Genomic DNA, 14,945 nt, shown 5'->3' with positions numbered 1-14,945 from the left:
TTATTTGTAGAGCGATGTGAGTGATTTTAAGTGACGTCGCATGAGTAATCGTTATGGGTGCCGTTTAGAGCTTTGCTTTCCAACCACATTCACGGGGTGGATTGGCGCGATTTTTTTTTTGTTTCTTTCTTTCTTCCTTATATTTAAAACAAATCTTAACTTCATTAACCGTGGTAAAAAATAGAGCCTGACAACACCCCTATGCCTCCTTTGGCGTTGTAGACTGCCGACCTATGTTTCTGTATTTTCTCAACGAGCCCCTCATTTCCTTACTATATTATTCTGCGAAAGCCTAGCGAGGGTCTCGGTTCTGGCAGCCTTGATGCCTAGGTAGCATAAGAGGGCTTCCCGCCAGTTACCCACTCATGACATGCTGTACACGTTTGAGTCACGCCCCGGGGGTTGAAAAGAAGGTCCCCTTCTCCCCGTGTAGTCAGAGTGGCGCTGGCCACCACCCTCAAGCGTCAGATACACTTCTAGTAAATATAAATAGCCCAGAAAGTGAAGGAGAACACAGTCGCCCAGATAGCCGAATTGGTAAGGCATTCGAGATCTAATCGAAAGGCGTGGGTTCGGTCCCCACTCTGGGCGCGTGTTTTTCTTTCTTTCTTTCTTCCTTATATTTAAAAAAAAATCCTAACTTCATTAACCGTAGTAAAAAATAGAGCCTAACAACACCCCTATGCCTCCTTTGGCGTTGTAGACTGCAGACCTATGTTTCTGTATTTCCTCAACGAGCCCCTCATTCCCTTACTCCATGGTTTCTCAAGGTGGGTTCCGCGGAAACGAGGGGTTCCGCAGGCCGCTTCTCCGGGTTCCGCGAGCCACTGATAACTTTTCCCTTGACCCACACTCACCAAGTCGCGTAGATGGCTAGCCCGAGTGTCAATAAGCACACATCAATGCACAGGAGAAATGTGTGGGCTGCGCAATAGACACCGCAAGCAGCTTGTAGCCATCCACGCTCGGAAACAGGCCACGCGGTTAAGCGATTGAACTGCATCTCGTCCTTATATTACCCCATGCGCATTTCTCCTGTTTGAAGACAGGGTGCCACTAGTGTACGTGCTCGCATAAAGTCGACAGGAAAAAATCTACCATAAACCGAATGAAAAATGCTTGCATGATAGTGGGAGAATGGGGGGGGGGTGTTCCTTGGCAGTTAATGGAGCTTAGGAGGGTTCATTGGGACCAACATGCTTGAGAACCCCTGTCTTACTCTATTATTCTGCGAAAGCCTAGCGAGGGTCTCGGTTCTTGCAGCCTTGATGCCTAGGTAGCATAAGAGGGCTTCCCGCCAGTTACCCACTCATGACAGGCTGTACACGTTTGAGTCACGCCCCGGGGGTTGAAAAGAAGGTCCCCTTCTCCCCGTGTAGTCAGAGTGGCGCTGGCCACCACCCTCAAGCGTCAGATACACTTCTAGGAAATATAAATAGCCCAGAAAGTGAAGGAGAACACAGTCGCCCAGATAGCCGAATTGGTAAGGCATTCGAGATCTAATCGAAAGGCATGGGTTCGGTCCCCACTCTTGGCGCATGTTTTTCTTTCTTTCTTTCTTCCTTATATTTAAAAAAAATCTTAACTTCATTAACCGTAGTAAAAAATAGAGCCTAACAACACCCCTATGCTTTCTTTGGCGTTGTAGACTGCCGACCTATGTTTCTGTATTTGCTCAACGAGCCCCTCATTTCCTTACTATATTATTCTGCGAAAGCCTAGCGAGGGTCTCGGTTCTGGCAGCCTTGATGCCTAGGTAGCGTAAGAGGGCTTCCCGCCAGTTACCCACTCATGACAGGCTGTAGACGTTTGAGTCACGCCCCGGGGTTTGAAAAGAAGGTCCCCTTCTCCCCGTGTAGTCAGAGTGGCGCTGGCCACCACCCTCAAGCGTCAGATACACTTCTAGTAAATATAAATAGCCCAGAAAGTGAAGGAGAACACAGTCGCCCAGATAGCCGAATTGGTAAGGCATTCGAGATCTAATCGAAAGGCGTGGGTTCGGTCCCCACTCTGGCCGCGTGTTTTTCTTTCTTTCTTTCTTCCTTAAATTTAAAAAAATCTTAACTTCATTAACCGTAGTAAAAAATAGAGCCTAACAACACCCCCCTGCTTCCTTTGGCGTTGTAGACTGCCGACCTATGTTTCTGTATTTGCTCAACGAGCCCCTCATTTCCTTACTATATTATTCTGCGAAAGCCTAGCGAGGGTCTCGGTTCTGGCAGCCTTGATGCCTAGGTAGCATAAGAGGGCTTCCCGCCAGTTACCCACTCATGGCAGGCTGTAGACGTTTGAGTCACGCCCCGGGGGTTGAAAAGAAGGTCTCCTTCTCCCCGTGTAGTCAGAGTGGCGCTGGCCACCACCCTCAAGCGTCAGATACACTTCTAGTAAATATAAATAGCCCAGAAAGTGAAGGAGAACACAGTCGCCCAGATAGCCGAATTGGTAAGGCATTCGAGATCTAATCGAAAGGCGTGGGTTCGGTCCCCACTCTTGGCGCGTGTTTTCCTTTCTTTCTTTCTTCCTTATTTTTTAAAAAAAACTTACCTTCATTAACCGTAGTAAAAAATAGAGCCTAACAACACCCCTATGCCTCCTTTGCCGTTGTAGACTGCCGACCTATGTTTCTGTATTTCCTCAACGACCCCTCATTTCCTTACTATATTATTCTGCGAAAGCCTAGCGAGGGTCTCGGTTCTGGCAGCCTTGATGCCTAGGTAGCGTAAGAGGGCTTCCCGCCAGTTACCCACTCATGACAGGCTGTAGACGTTTGAGTCACGCCCCGGGGGTTGAAAAGAAGGTCCCCTTCTCCCCGTGTAGTCAGAGTGGCGCTGGCCACCACCCTCAAGCGTCAGATACCATTCTAGCAAATATAAATAGCCCAGAAAGTGAAGGAGAACACAGTCGCCCAGACAGCCGAATTGGTAAGGCATTCGAGATCTAATCGAAAGGCGTGGGTTCGGGCCCCACTCTGGGCGCGAGATTTTCTTTCTTTGTTTCTTCCTTATATTTAAAAAAAATCTTAACTTCATTACCGTAGTAAAAAATAGAGCCTAACAACACCCCTATGCCTCCTTAGGCGTTGTAGACTGCCGACCTATGTTTCTATATATATATGTATAAAAATATATATAATATATGTATATATATATATATATATATATATATATATATATATATATATATATATATATATATATATATATATATATATATATATATATATATATGCCGCGAGCCATACATTGGGTTTGTTTATTTGTGTTTTGCTTTTACCGCCCGGCTGCGCCGGTCTGTGTTATCTCTGCGCCAAGGGAAGCGCGTGTTCCATTCTTTCCTTCTGTGCCGCATGTGTTATCTGTTGTGATAGGGAGAGCATTCCGATCTAACGTGAACAGCCCAGAATAATCTTCTTGGATCTACTATGTTCTCGATGCGAATCGACGGTTCGAGAACCACGCGCGCCGAAAGATAAAAAGCCTGCAGCGCGGACTCCGGGGCATTCGATTCTGTGACGCTCGCCGACGCACGTCCGTCACTTTGTTGACCGCTGCTTCGCCGCCTCTGTATTCTTTTCAGTTGTTAGGGGAGCACAAGTTCGCTCCAATAAACGTGTTTCTCATTCAACACAACTGCATCGTCCTTGTCTTCGTGACATCTGGTGGAGGTGCTGGGTACGCACCCTTCATGCCCACTACAACCTCGAAAAGCCGCCAAGCCAGTCCAACAAGAGCCAGCCCCCGCCTGCAAGATTTACCGCCCGAGTTCGGTTTGATGCCAGAAGGGCCCAAGAAAAGGAACGCTGCAACCAACACCATGGTGCAAGAAACAACGTCGCCAATCGTCCTGCAGCAGCCCCGGGAACCGCCATCGTTCCGAGGAGCCCCCGCAGAAGACCCAGAAGAATGGTTGGAGAAACTGGAGCGCGTCCGGAAATTCAACAGGTGGGACGACGCAGAAACGTTCCGGCACGTTTTCTTTTACTTGGAAGATTCGGCTCGCACTTGGTTCGAGAACCACGAGAGCTCCTTGACACACTGGGCTAAGTTCAAAAGCGAGTTTACTAAGACCTTCACTACCGTCGTGCGGAAAGAAAGAGCCGCCCTTTTGTTGGAAACGCGCACGCAACACCCCAACGAAGGTGTCGTGATCTTCATTGAGGAGATGAAGCAGCTATTTCGCCGCGCGGACCCCGAAATGACGGAAGAAAAGAAGTTGCGCTTCTTAATGCGCGGAGTGAAGGAGGAACTGTTTGCTGGACTTGTCCGAAATCCGCCCAAAACCGTCGCCGAATTCGTGACCGAAGCCAGCACCATTGAGAAAGCCCTCGAAATGCGTGCTAAGCAGTATGACCGCAACTTTGTTGGCGCGGCCAATGCGAACGACTTTGGCAGCACGCGGATCCCGGCCGACAGCCTACGCGAGACTATCCGCGCAATAGTGAGAGAGGAGCTGCGGAAACTTCTCCCAACGCCGCCGCAGCCCCAAGTCGCTTCCCTCACCGACGTGATTAGAGAAGAAGTGCAACAAGCATTGGGAACTTCTACGCCATCCGAGGTACCCCGAGAGCCACAAGCTATGACATACTCCGCGGCTGTTCGTCGACCCCGCCCTGCTCCAACACGCCGTGAAGAGGCCCCGCCGTACCGCCGCCCACTGTCACCCGCCCGACCCCCGGTAGCCCGAAACCAGACGCCGAGGAAGACGGACGTATGGCGAACTCTCGATAACCGTCCTCTGTGCTACCACTCCGGAGAGGCCGACCACATTTACCGTCGCTGCCCATACAAAAGACTCGGACTGCGTGGTTTCTCCGTCGACGCACCTCGCCCTCTCCCTGGCCAACGACCACGTGAGATCGACGAGTATCTATCTGAAACCAGCCGTGGCCCAGCGCGTTTCAACCGTTCGCCGTCGCCCTACCGCTACCAATCGCCGAACCGCCGTAGCAACGCTGACTTCGCCCGTGGAAGGTCCCCCAGCCCACGCGGGGGAAACTAAAGGCGGCAACTTCTGGAGGTGAAGTTGCTCTACGGCGAAAAACTAGAAACCCTCCAACGACGCAATGACGCGCTGAAGACAGTGATTCACGACATGCCCTCATCCCGACGACCCGACCTAACCCTGACGAGACTCCCGAACACGACGACAGCTACACGGCGCGACGCGTACCCGACCTGACCGAGACGTCCGTTGAGAAGACGACGACAACGACGATGCACAGTGCCCGACCATCAACACGTACAAGCAGAGATACGACGCCCCGACGAACCCGGAACTCGAGGACGACTGCATCTGACGTCAAGGTGTCCATCGACGGCTTTGACGTAGTCGCCCTCGTAGACACGGGAGCTGACTATTCGGTAATGAGCGGACCATTTGCGTCTAAACTGAAGAAAGTTATGACCAGATGGGACGGTCCGCACATACGCACAGCAGGAGGCCACCTCGTGACGCCAAGTGGAACGTGCACATCGCGCGTCACCATAGACGGCACAACGTACCCTGCGGCGTTCGTCGTTCTGCCTAACTGCTCCCGCGACGTGATTCTCGAAATGGACTTTTTGATGGACAACGGCGCAATAATTGATCTGCAGACCAAGTCGATAACATTTTCCTCCAATCACTCCACGACGCCGCAGCCGAACCCCGATCACCATGCTGCTGTCAGGATCGCCGACGATCACATCACCCTGCCACCCCGCGCAAGCTTGATGATCGCCGTCTACTGTGAGGATGCTGCTTCTGACATCGACGCTATCGTAGAGAGTGATCGAAGGTTGCTTCTCGACCGCGGTGTCTCCGTCGCAAGAGGCATTGCGCACTTTAAGCAACGCCAATCTCACGTTTTGGTCACTAATTTCACCGAAGAGTACCAGCATTTAAACAAGGGAGCTGCAATTGCGTTCCTCGAAGAAACGCAAGAAGCAAGTGATGTGATCGCAGTCGCCGACTTTGAACGCACACCCGTAGAAACATTCAAGCTCCCGCAGCCATTCGACGTGAATCCGGCGCTACCGCAAGAACAACGGAAAAAATTATTGGCTTTGCTGCGTCGCTATAGCGAATGTTTTTCGTCGAGCGCAAAACTACGTCAGACCCCTCTAGCGAAGCACCGAATAATAACCGAAGATGGAGCCCGACCTACCCGACAGTCACCGTACCGCGTCTCTTCACACGAACGGGAAGCCATCCGGACTCAAGTCGACGACATGCTGAGCGATGACATTATACAGCCATCGAAAAGCCCCTGGGCTGCGCCCGTCGTACTCGTAAAGAAAAAAGACGGCACATTAAGGTTTTGCGTTGACTACCGGCGACTGAACAAAATCACGAAAAAGGACGTGTACCCCCTCCCCCGAATCGACGACGCCCTCGACCACCTCTGCCACGCGAAGTACTTCTCATCGATGGACCTGAAGACCGGCTACTGGCAAATTGAAGTGGACGAGAGAGACCGAGAGAAGACTGCATTTATAACCCCAGACGGCCTATACGAGTTCAAGGTGATGCCGTTTGGGCTGTGCACAGCACCAGCGACGTTTCAAAGAGTCATGGACACTTTGCTAGCTGGCCTTAAGTGGCACACCTGCCTCGTATACCTCGACGACGTAGTGGTATTCGCCCGGACTTTCGACGAACACCTTGCAAGGTTGGAGTCTGTACTCGAGGCCATTCGTACGTCGGGGTTGACGCTGAAGCCTGAAAAGTGCCGTTTCGCATACGGGGAACTCAAGTTCTTGGGCCACGTCGTCAACGCCGCGGGAGTCCTACCTGACCCGGCAAAAACTTCCGCCATTGCGAACTTCCCAAGGCCGAAAGACAAGAAGGGCGTGCGGAGATTTCTCGGGCTGTGCGCATACTACCGGCGCTTCGTCGCAAACTTCGCACGCATTGCAGAGCCACTCACGCGCTTGACGAAAGATAGCACCCCTTTCAGCTGGGAAAACGACCGAGAAAAAGCATTCGGCGAGCTGAAAAAACGCCTGCAAAGCCCGCCCGTGCTCGCTCATTTCGACGGAAATGCCGAAACGGAAATGCATACGGACGCCAGTGATATAGGCTTGGGTGCCGTCCTTGTCCAAAAGCAAAGCGGCTGCGAAAGGGTAATCGCCTATGCTAGCCGTGGTCTGTCGAAGGAGGAGAAAAACTATTGTGCCTCTGAGAAAGAGTGCCTGGCCATTATATGGGCGATTTCAAAATTTCGCCCATACGTGTATGGAAGGCCATTCAAGGTTGTAACAGACCACCATGCGCTGTGTTGGCTCGCCAATTTGAAGGACCCCTCTGGCCGTCTTGGGCGGTGGAGCTTGCGCCTGCAGGAGTTCGACGTTACAGTCGTTTATAAATCCGGCAGGAAACACTCAGACGCCGACTGCCTGTCCCGCGCCCCCGTCGACCCACCACCACAAGACTCTGAGGAAGACAGCGCGTTCTTCGGGATCGTGACGGAGAGCGACCTAGCCGCCCAGCAGCGTGCCGACCCCGACTTACGCGTCATAATCGAGTACCTCGAGGGATGCAACGTTGCCGTTCCTAGGACCTTCAAACGCAGCTTACCAGCCTTCAGCCTGAGAAACTCCGTCCTTGTGAAGAAGAATTTCAGCCCCAGAACAAGAGCGAATTACCTTCTCGTCATCCCCGCGGACCTTCGTGACGAAATTTTGGAAGCGTGCCACGACGACCCGTCTTCCGGACATCTGGGCACAGCCCGCACTATTGAAAAAATCAAGGCGAGGTACTACTGGCCCGGCCTTACCTCTGACGTCACCCACTACGTCCGGAGCTGCCGTGACTGCCAGCGACGAAAAACGCCGCCGACAAGACCCGCCGGACTTCTGCAACCAATCGCCGTCCCATCGAGGCCATTTCAACAGATTGTAATGGACCTTTTAGGCCCGTTCCCTACGTCACGATCACAGAACAAGTGGATTGTCGTAGCGACAGACTACATGACGCGCTACGCAGAGACCGCCGCTCTTCCGAGGGGGACTGCACAAGAAGTGGCGAAGTTCTTTATAAGCCAAGTTGTGCTGCGACATGGAGCCCCGGAAGTCCTAATCACAGACCGTGGAACGGCATTCACTGCGGAGCTGATGCAAGGAGTATTACGCTACAGCAACACGGATCACCGAAGAACGACGGCGTACCACGCCCAAACGAATGGGCTAACAGAACGTCTGAATAAGACAATCGCAGATATGCTGTCAATGTACGTTGACGTTGAACATAAGACTTGGGACGAAGTACTCCCGTACGTCACGTTCGCGTACAACACGGCTATCCAGGAGACGACGCAGCTGACGCCGTTCGAGCTTGTCTACGGTAGAAGGCCGACTACGATGCTCGACGCAATGCTTCCGCACGTAGAAGACGACGACCTCAACGCCGACGTCCACGGATATCTTCAACGTGCGGAGGAGGCCCGCCAGCTCGCTCGAGTTCGTATAACGGACAAGCAGCTGGTGGATGCGGGCCGCTACAACCTCCGACGCCGAGACGCCGAGTACCAACCAGGGGATCGTGTGTGGGTTTGGACTCCCATCCGACGACGCGGACTCAGTGAGAAGCTCCTGCGACGGTATTTCGGACCCTACCAGATTCTACGACGTGTTGGCCAACTTACCTACGAAGTGATCCCCGATGGTGACTCCGGCACATCACGACGACGCACGCGGCCTGAAGTCGTCCACGTGGTTCGCTTAAAACCTTTCTACGGACGATGACGAACTTTTATTTTCATTTGTTCGGACTGTCGCTTATGTTAGCATCGGGTCGATGCACTCTTAGAGGGGGGGGTAATGCCGTGAACCATACATTGGGTTTGTTTATTTGTGTTTTGCTTTTACCGCCCGGCTGCGCCGGTCTGTGTTATCTCTGCGCCAAGGGAAGCGCGTGTTCCATTCTTTCTTTCTGTGCCGCATGTGTTATCTGTTGTGATAGGGAGAGCATTCCGATCTAACGTCAACAGCCCAGAATAATCTTCTTGGATCTACTATGTTCTCGATGCGAATCGACGGTTCGAGAACCACGCGCGCCGAAAGATAAAAAGCCTGCAGTGCGGACTCCAGGGCATTCGATTCTGCGACGCTCGCCGACGCACGTCCGTCACTTTGTTGACCGCTGCTTCGCCGCCTCAACGCTCCCTTCCTCTACTCATACGCACTCACCACTCCTATCCCCTACTTACGCTCACTCACAACCACCACTAATTGGCATCCTAATTCATTTTGTTTCTCTACAGGACGCAAATTTTAACTTCGCGTTGTTTCTAAACAACGTGAATCATACCGTTTTGTGGAGACCTTTAATGCGGCCCTATTGACACCAAAGCAACAATGATACCGTTACGTGAAGCGAGAAGAAAATTGGGTGTTTTAACAGAGAACCTTCGCCTGGGCTATGAGGCATGCCCCACAACAATTAATAACTCCAAACAAATGGATGGAAATGAAAAAATTAAATAACCCCTGTATTACGAGAAGTAACACGAGAAGCTTTTTCCCGTCCAATCTCAGTCAGTCACAGTTTAAAATCCAAACCTATTCAATGATGTCGGAATGGCGCAATCGGATAGACGCTGACTTTTTTATTGCGGAGGAACCAGGCTCGACTACGACAACGGAAAATAAATTTTTATTGAGGCGTTTCATGTGCCTGTTGAGAAATTAAGGTTGCGCAGGCAGAGGGCATCAGTACCAAAGGAGCAAGAAGAGAATCGGAGGCGCTCACTGCCTAGCTAGTCGACTCGATCACCAGTTTGGAAGCCAGACACTCGGCTTCCTTCGCATTACAATTTCTGGCGCCGTGTAACCAGGGAAACGAGGCACGAGCGGACCCACGTTTGACGGTTCCGCGGCTCTGACGCACGCGAGGCTTGGATACCTTCGTACTGCTTTGTCCTGCATGCTTTGCCCTCGACCACTGCCCCTTTCGGCTCGTGCCCAAGCGGCTCTCATCCACTAGGTATTCCAACCCCAGCGTCTGGATTCGCCGATTGGTGCCATGGAGGCTCTTCGCATTCGCCGAGATGTCCTCGAGCGACCATCTCCGGGACCATGACAGTGCTTGACGCCTTGCTGCGGTGCCCGGCAGCAACAGCCCTTGACCGACAAAATCTTCTCGACGTCATCTTGCATTACCAGGTGAGCCTGCACAAATTCGACACTCAAGTTCAGGAGAACCTGAAGGATGAAGAATTTGATGCTGACGTTTTGGAAGCGACCAATTACGACGAGCGTATCTGTGCCGTGCGAACGCGCGTACGCTTCTGGGCGAGCCAATACTCTTCCGCGAGCCCCGTCCTTCAACTGCAGGCAGCCCGGTTTAGTACCCGTATCGCAACCTCGACTATCTGCTCGCTTCCCGAGGAGGAACGGCGGACAGTGGTCCCGGGTGAGGTGCCGCCCGTCCGGGAAATGTCTGGTAGGCCCGTAATACAACAGGACAACGAAGACGGAAGCGCTACGACCTTTCAGGGTGCTAAGCAAGGCACAGAGGGGCTCAGCCCGAGAGAGAGGTTCCTGCGACCACCCAACCCAGGTGTTTCCGTGATTGCCGTTATGGAGAAATGCCAGGGATCCTGCTGCGACCTCGACGTCGCTGCGCGACTATCGTTTCCGAGACGTCTGACCGTACTTGCTGCAGAACTGGCGTTGCCGACCCGGCTCTCACTTCAGAGATGTCACAATGGCCCTTCCGGAACCATAACGTCGCTTGTTTGGTACCTGCTTTGGAGACAACCGACCGGCCTTGCCGCAAACGTGGCATCGCCGATGCGACCCCCCCTTTTGGAGTCGACCCAGCGACACTGTGGCGACCCTTACATTGATGACAACGCTCGAATTGTGCGAACATTTCAGAAGCGCTACAGCACTTCGAAGACAGTTTTATTAGAACCGGCTACGAAAACGTCGCCCGTGCAGAAATCGGTCCCCCTTCAGGCGATGGTGAATATCCTGCTTATCCGGCGCTAGGGGAGGGAGCTTGGACGCCGGAAGCGAGCTTCGGCCGCGCTCGTCCAGAAACGGTGGAAATGCATCCTCGTGGCGAAGCATAACACGTGCTTCGATGGTGAGGACCCCTCCTTCAGCAAAACACAAGTCAAAGCTGGACGCGCCTTTTACACTGTTTATAGGTGCGACGAGACGGTATTCTCATGGTTCGGAGAGAAACCAGATGTTCTGCTGGAACACACCGATTACTTCAGTAAAGCAGTGTGAGACGTGGACGCAACGACAAAGCCACTACGCTCGCCGCATATCTGCAAATTTGACCTTCCGCATCAGCTGTTCCCATACCATCCCAGCGGCTACCTGCTAGCCAAAAACCTTGAGCTTGGTCTCTTTTCCTGGGGATCCATATGGACATTCGCAGTCTTCATTTTTAGCCAAATAGTAACTTTGAACCAGCAACCCGGCAAGCGCTCGTTGCCCATGATGCTGGCTATGGACTTGTATTGCCTCGCTCGAATGACAACGCTGTCTGCAGAGATCTACGGCGCCGAGACACCTATCCAATTGCTGCACCGAATCCCCCAGCCAGCCTACAAGCATCGGTACTGTGTAATCATGCGCCGCTACGGAAGCGAGACAACTGGTCGTAGTGGGGCCGGACTTTGCCACTGCCCATGCAGTTGGCAGCTAGCTCGTAACCAACTTGGCGGCGGCGCGAGTATATTGTGAAATAAAGATGCGCAGGCAAGGGATCACAGTAGGAAGCTGGAAAGAGAAGGATCGGAAGCTGACTGCCTCGCTAGTCGACTCGACTCGATCACCATTTTGGAAGCAGAACGCTCGTCTCCTTTCGCTGCAGTGCCTTCTCTTATCATCATCAACGTTTTATAAAACCCACTGTGTATAGTGTGCTTTCCTGCAGTGCTTTTACTGAGACGACAACGCCATCAGTGAGGAATAGAAAGATTTACATAAAAAATGGCGAAGCTTTCACTAAGTCGCACAAGGCTTGAACCACAACAAATATGGAAGATTTATTCTATATAAGCTCTGAAGAACACACCAACACGCTTTGTATTAGGTTGGAAATTGTTTATTTACATGTTGCGTCATCGCTTTTCACTGTGGTAGTAGTAATCAATCGTATATCCATCTATATCGTCATCCTCATGCATGACTGGCGGGCCCGGGTCGTTTTGTGCGCAGGCGACAACCGACTTCGCGAACCACCAGTAGCGTAAGCATTCTTATGCTATCCCTTCAAGCGCGAGTGCACGTGAAATATTTTTGTAGTAATTTTGCGAGCCCCACGCGCAAGCCTGGAAGACGCCGGGCGCTCCTCGTGAAGCACGTGCTCGCGTGCGCGGTAAGTGTCAAGGGTATCTATGCGAATTTTATGATGACGCCGCACACCGCACATAATACGGTCAGCAACAACAGCGTCACTGTTAACAGAACACGCTGAAAAAAGAGTAACACGTAACCTACCAAAGTGGCAATGCGGCTGCTAAGCGCAACAGCTCAAAAAATATCTATTTATGGCGACAGACTGTCAGCTCTAACGGTAGACCCTAGACAATGGGCGTCTGCTGGTTTGCTAGGTAGATTTTTCCACCCCCTAGACATAAAATTGATTTTCCCCTGCGTTTTTGTAGAGTGCGGTTTAGTTTACATGGTACAAAAAACTAAGACACTCAGAGTGGACAGTACAAGCACAACTAACAACTATAAACTTATTTATTACAATTACAATATTTGCTTAGAGACGAAACACGTCAGAAGTGTTACAAGATACAAATAGAAGGTGGGGGACAAGTGGGAAAACGTTTCACTATAACTCGCAGGTGGCAAGCGGCAAAGCATCATAAGCTGATAAAAGACACATTTTCTTTGTTAAATTTTGCAATAGCAGGGTGTTCTCCACCCCGTGCTTTTTATTTATTATGTGGTTTAACACGCTAAAGCTACACAGGTTATGAGGCGCGCTGTAGTGAAGGCCTCCGGGTAAATTTTGACCACTTGGGCATCTTTTACGTCCACCCAAATCTCGAAAAATAGCCGTTTTTGCTTTCCGCCTTCATCAGAAAAGCGGCCGTAGCGGCCAGGAACCTAACCCGCGTACTTGGCGCTTTTTTTCTTTTTGTCGACCATCTATGAGCTCCACTTCATTAGGTCTATTTCAGGTTGAGTCAGCATGCATGAGCCTGAACTCGCGCATGCGCTGTGCTCGCTTGATATGTGAAAGGCTTTCGAAATTTTGCGTGAGGCTGATCTGTTATTTTGCTGAAACTCAAGTATTTTGAAACACTGGGCTGCACTCACAATAATGCAATGCAGTGACAGATATCCTGAGGAAGCCGTTCGCTGGTATTTGTAGCTCTGTTCTTGAAGCTTCTTATTAGGTGCGGAGTACCTTTGTACCTTTGGTGTTAAAGACATATTAGTAGAAATTAAGAAGAAGAAATGGACGTGGGCAGGGCATGTAATGCGAAGGCAAGATAACCGCTGGTCATTAAGGGTAACAGAGTGGATCCCTAGAGAAGGCAAGCGTTGCAGGGGGCGCCAGAAAGTTAGATGGGCAGATGAGATCAAGAAGTTTGCGGGGATAAATTGGTCACAGTTGGCACAGGACCGAGGTAATTGGAGAATAATGGGAGAGGCCTTTGCCCTGTAGTGGGCGTAGATAGGCTGGTGATGATGATGATGACCTTTGTACCGCACAATGTCCGTCCGCGTCCGTGCGGATATCATTTACAGTCGCAAAAAAATCTCACAGGCTCCATCAGAACTCGAACCTGCATCTCCTAGACCATACAGAGTTAATGTTAGTCGTCTTACCCATAGGGCTACGACCGTTTTTATATTACCTCTTAGTTTCACACAAGAGACGTCACGATTAGATTAAAAACTTTCGGCCGAACTTCCACTGACCGAAAAACATAACATAAATAGCAAACGTACACAATTCTTCTAGCAAAGATAACCATTCTAGATCCGGTGTCTGCAACGTATACACTTGAAAAAGCAAACAAATTCTTTGTGCAAAGTATTTGCCCACAGTTAAGGCATGTGGGTCAGCGTGACGCACTGCCATCCTCTATCGCCAAATTGCATGCAAGCCTAGAGCCATGACAAGGTCATAAGGCACACTGTTGTCGCTACGTACATAAAGAAATCGTACCCCTTGTGGTGAAACGGGTTGGTCTATTCTTAACGTTCTTTGTCACACATCCCAGAAAATAATGTCATCCCAGCACTTCGTGAAAGCGTGCTCAACAGTTTCCTGCTTGTTGTACAAAGTGCACTTTGTAGGAAGAATAATATACAAGACTTTCTCCTGCATCAAAGTCTTAACAGTCAGCGCACCAATGTGTAGCTTAAAGAAAAAGGCTTTTACGGATACTGGGACGGCCATCTTTTTTACTACTGAAAACACGTCCTGGCCAGGAACAGATCTGTACAATGAGCGATAAAGTGGCGTGGGGAGCAATGCATCCTTCAAGTCATTACTGAGTACCTTCCTTGACACAGTTGCTAGATACGCGAATGAAAACCTTACTGCAAGAAACCTGAAAGTGTCTACAACATAGCATTTAGGGCTCCTACAGCTTTCACTTGCAGACAAGACAATAAACATCAGCAGCGCCTTTTCCAATACACTTTGCAAAATGATTCGTAGAAAAGTGTCATTAACATCCCGTAAAAATAAAATAGTTAAGAAGCTGACGACCAAAGGCGTGACACAATCCTACACCACCCTCCTCTACTCACCGGAAAAGATTGATAATATTTGAATGCTCCTAAACTGAAGACCATAAGAACAAGGAAAACACTAGATGAACTTCTTATCTTTAAATCGTTAGCAATGAAGTACTTGCAGCACGTACCACAATTTCACTGCAAAAAAATGTTACAAACTGTGGCACGTGCAAAAACAGATAAAGCTCGAACAGCTACTCGTAGCTGGGACCAGCTGCTCCAAGCTGTTCCCAG

This window comes from Haemaphysalis longicornis, unplaced genomic scaffold (genome assembly GCF_048455015.1).
Source record: "Haemaphysalis longicornis isolate Haplotype H1 unplaced genomic scaffold, Haemaphysalis longicornis Haplotype H1 scaffold_12, whole genome shotgun sequence".
Lineage (NCBI taxonomy): Eukaryota > Metazoa > Arthropoda > Arachnida > Ixodida > Ixodidae > Haemaphysalis > Haemaphysalis longicornis.
This window is presented reverse-complemented; position numbering follows the sequence as displayed.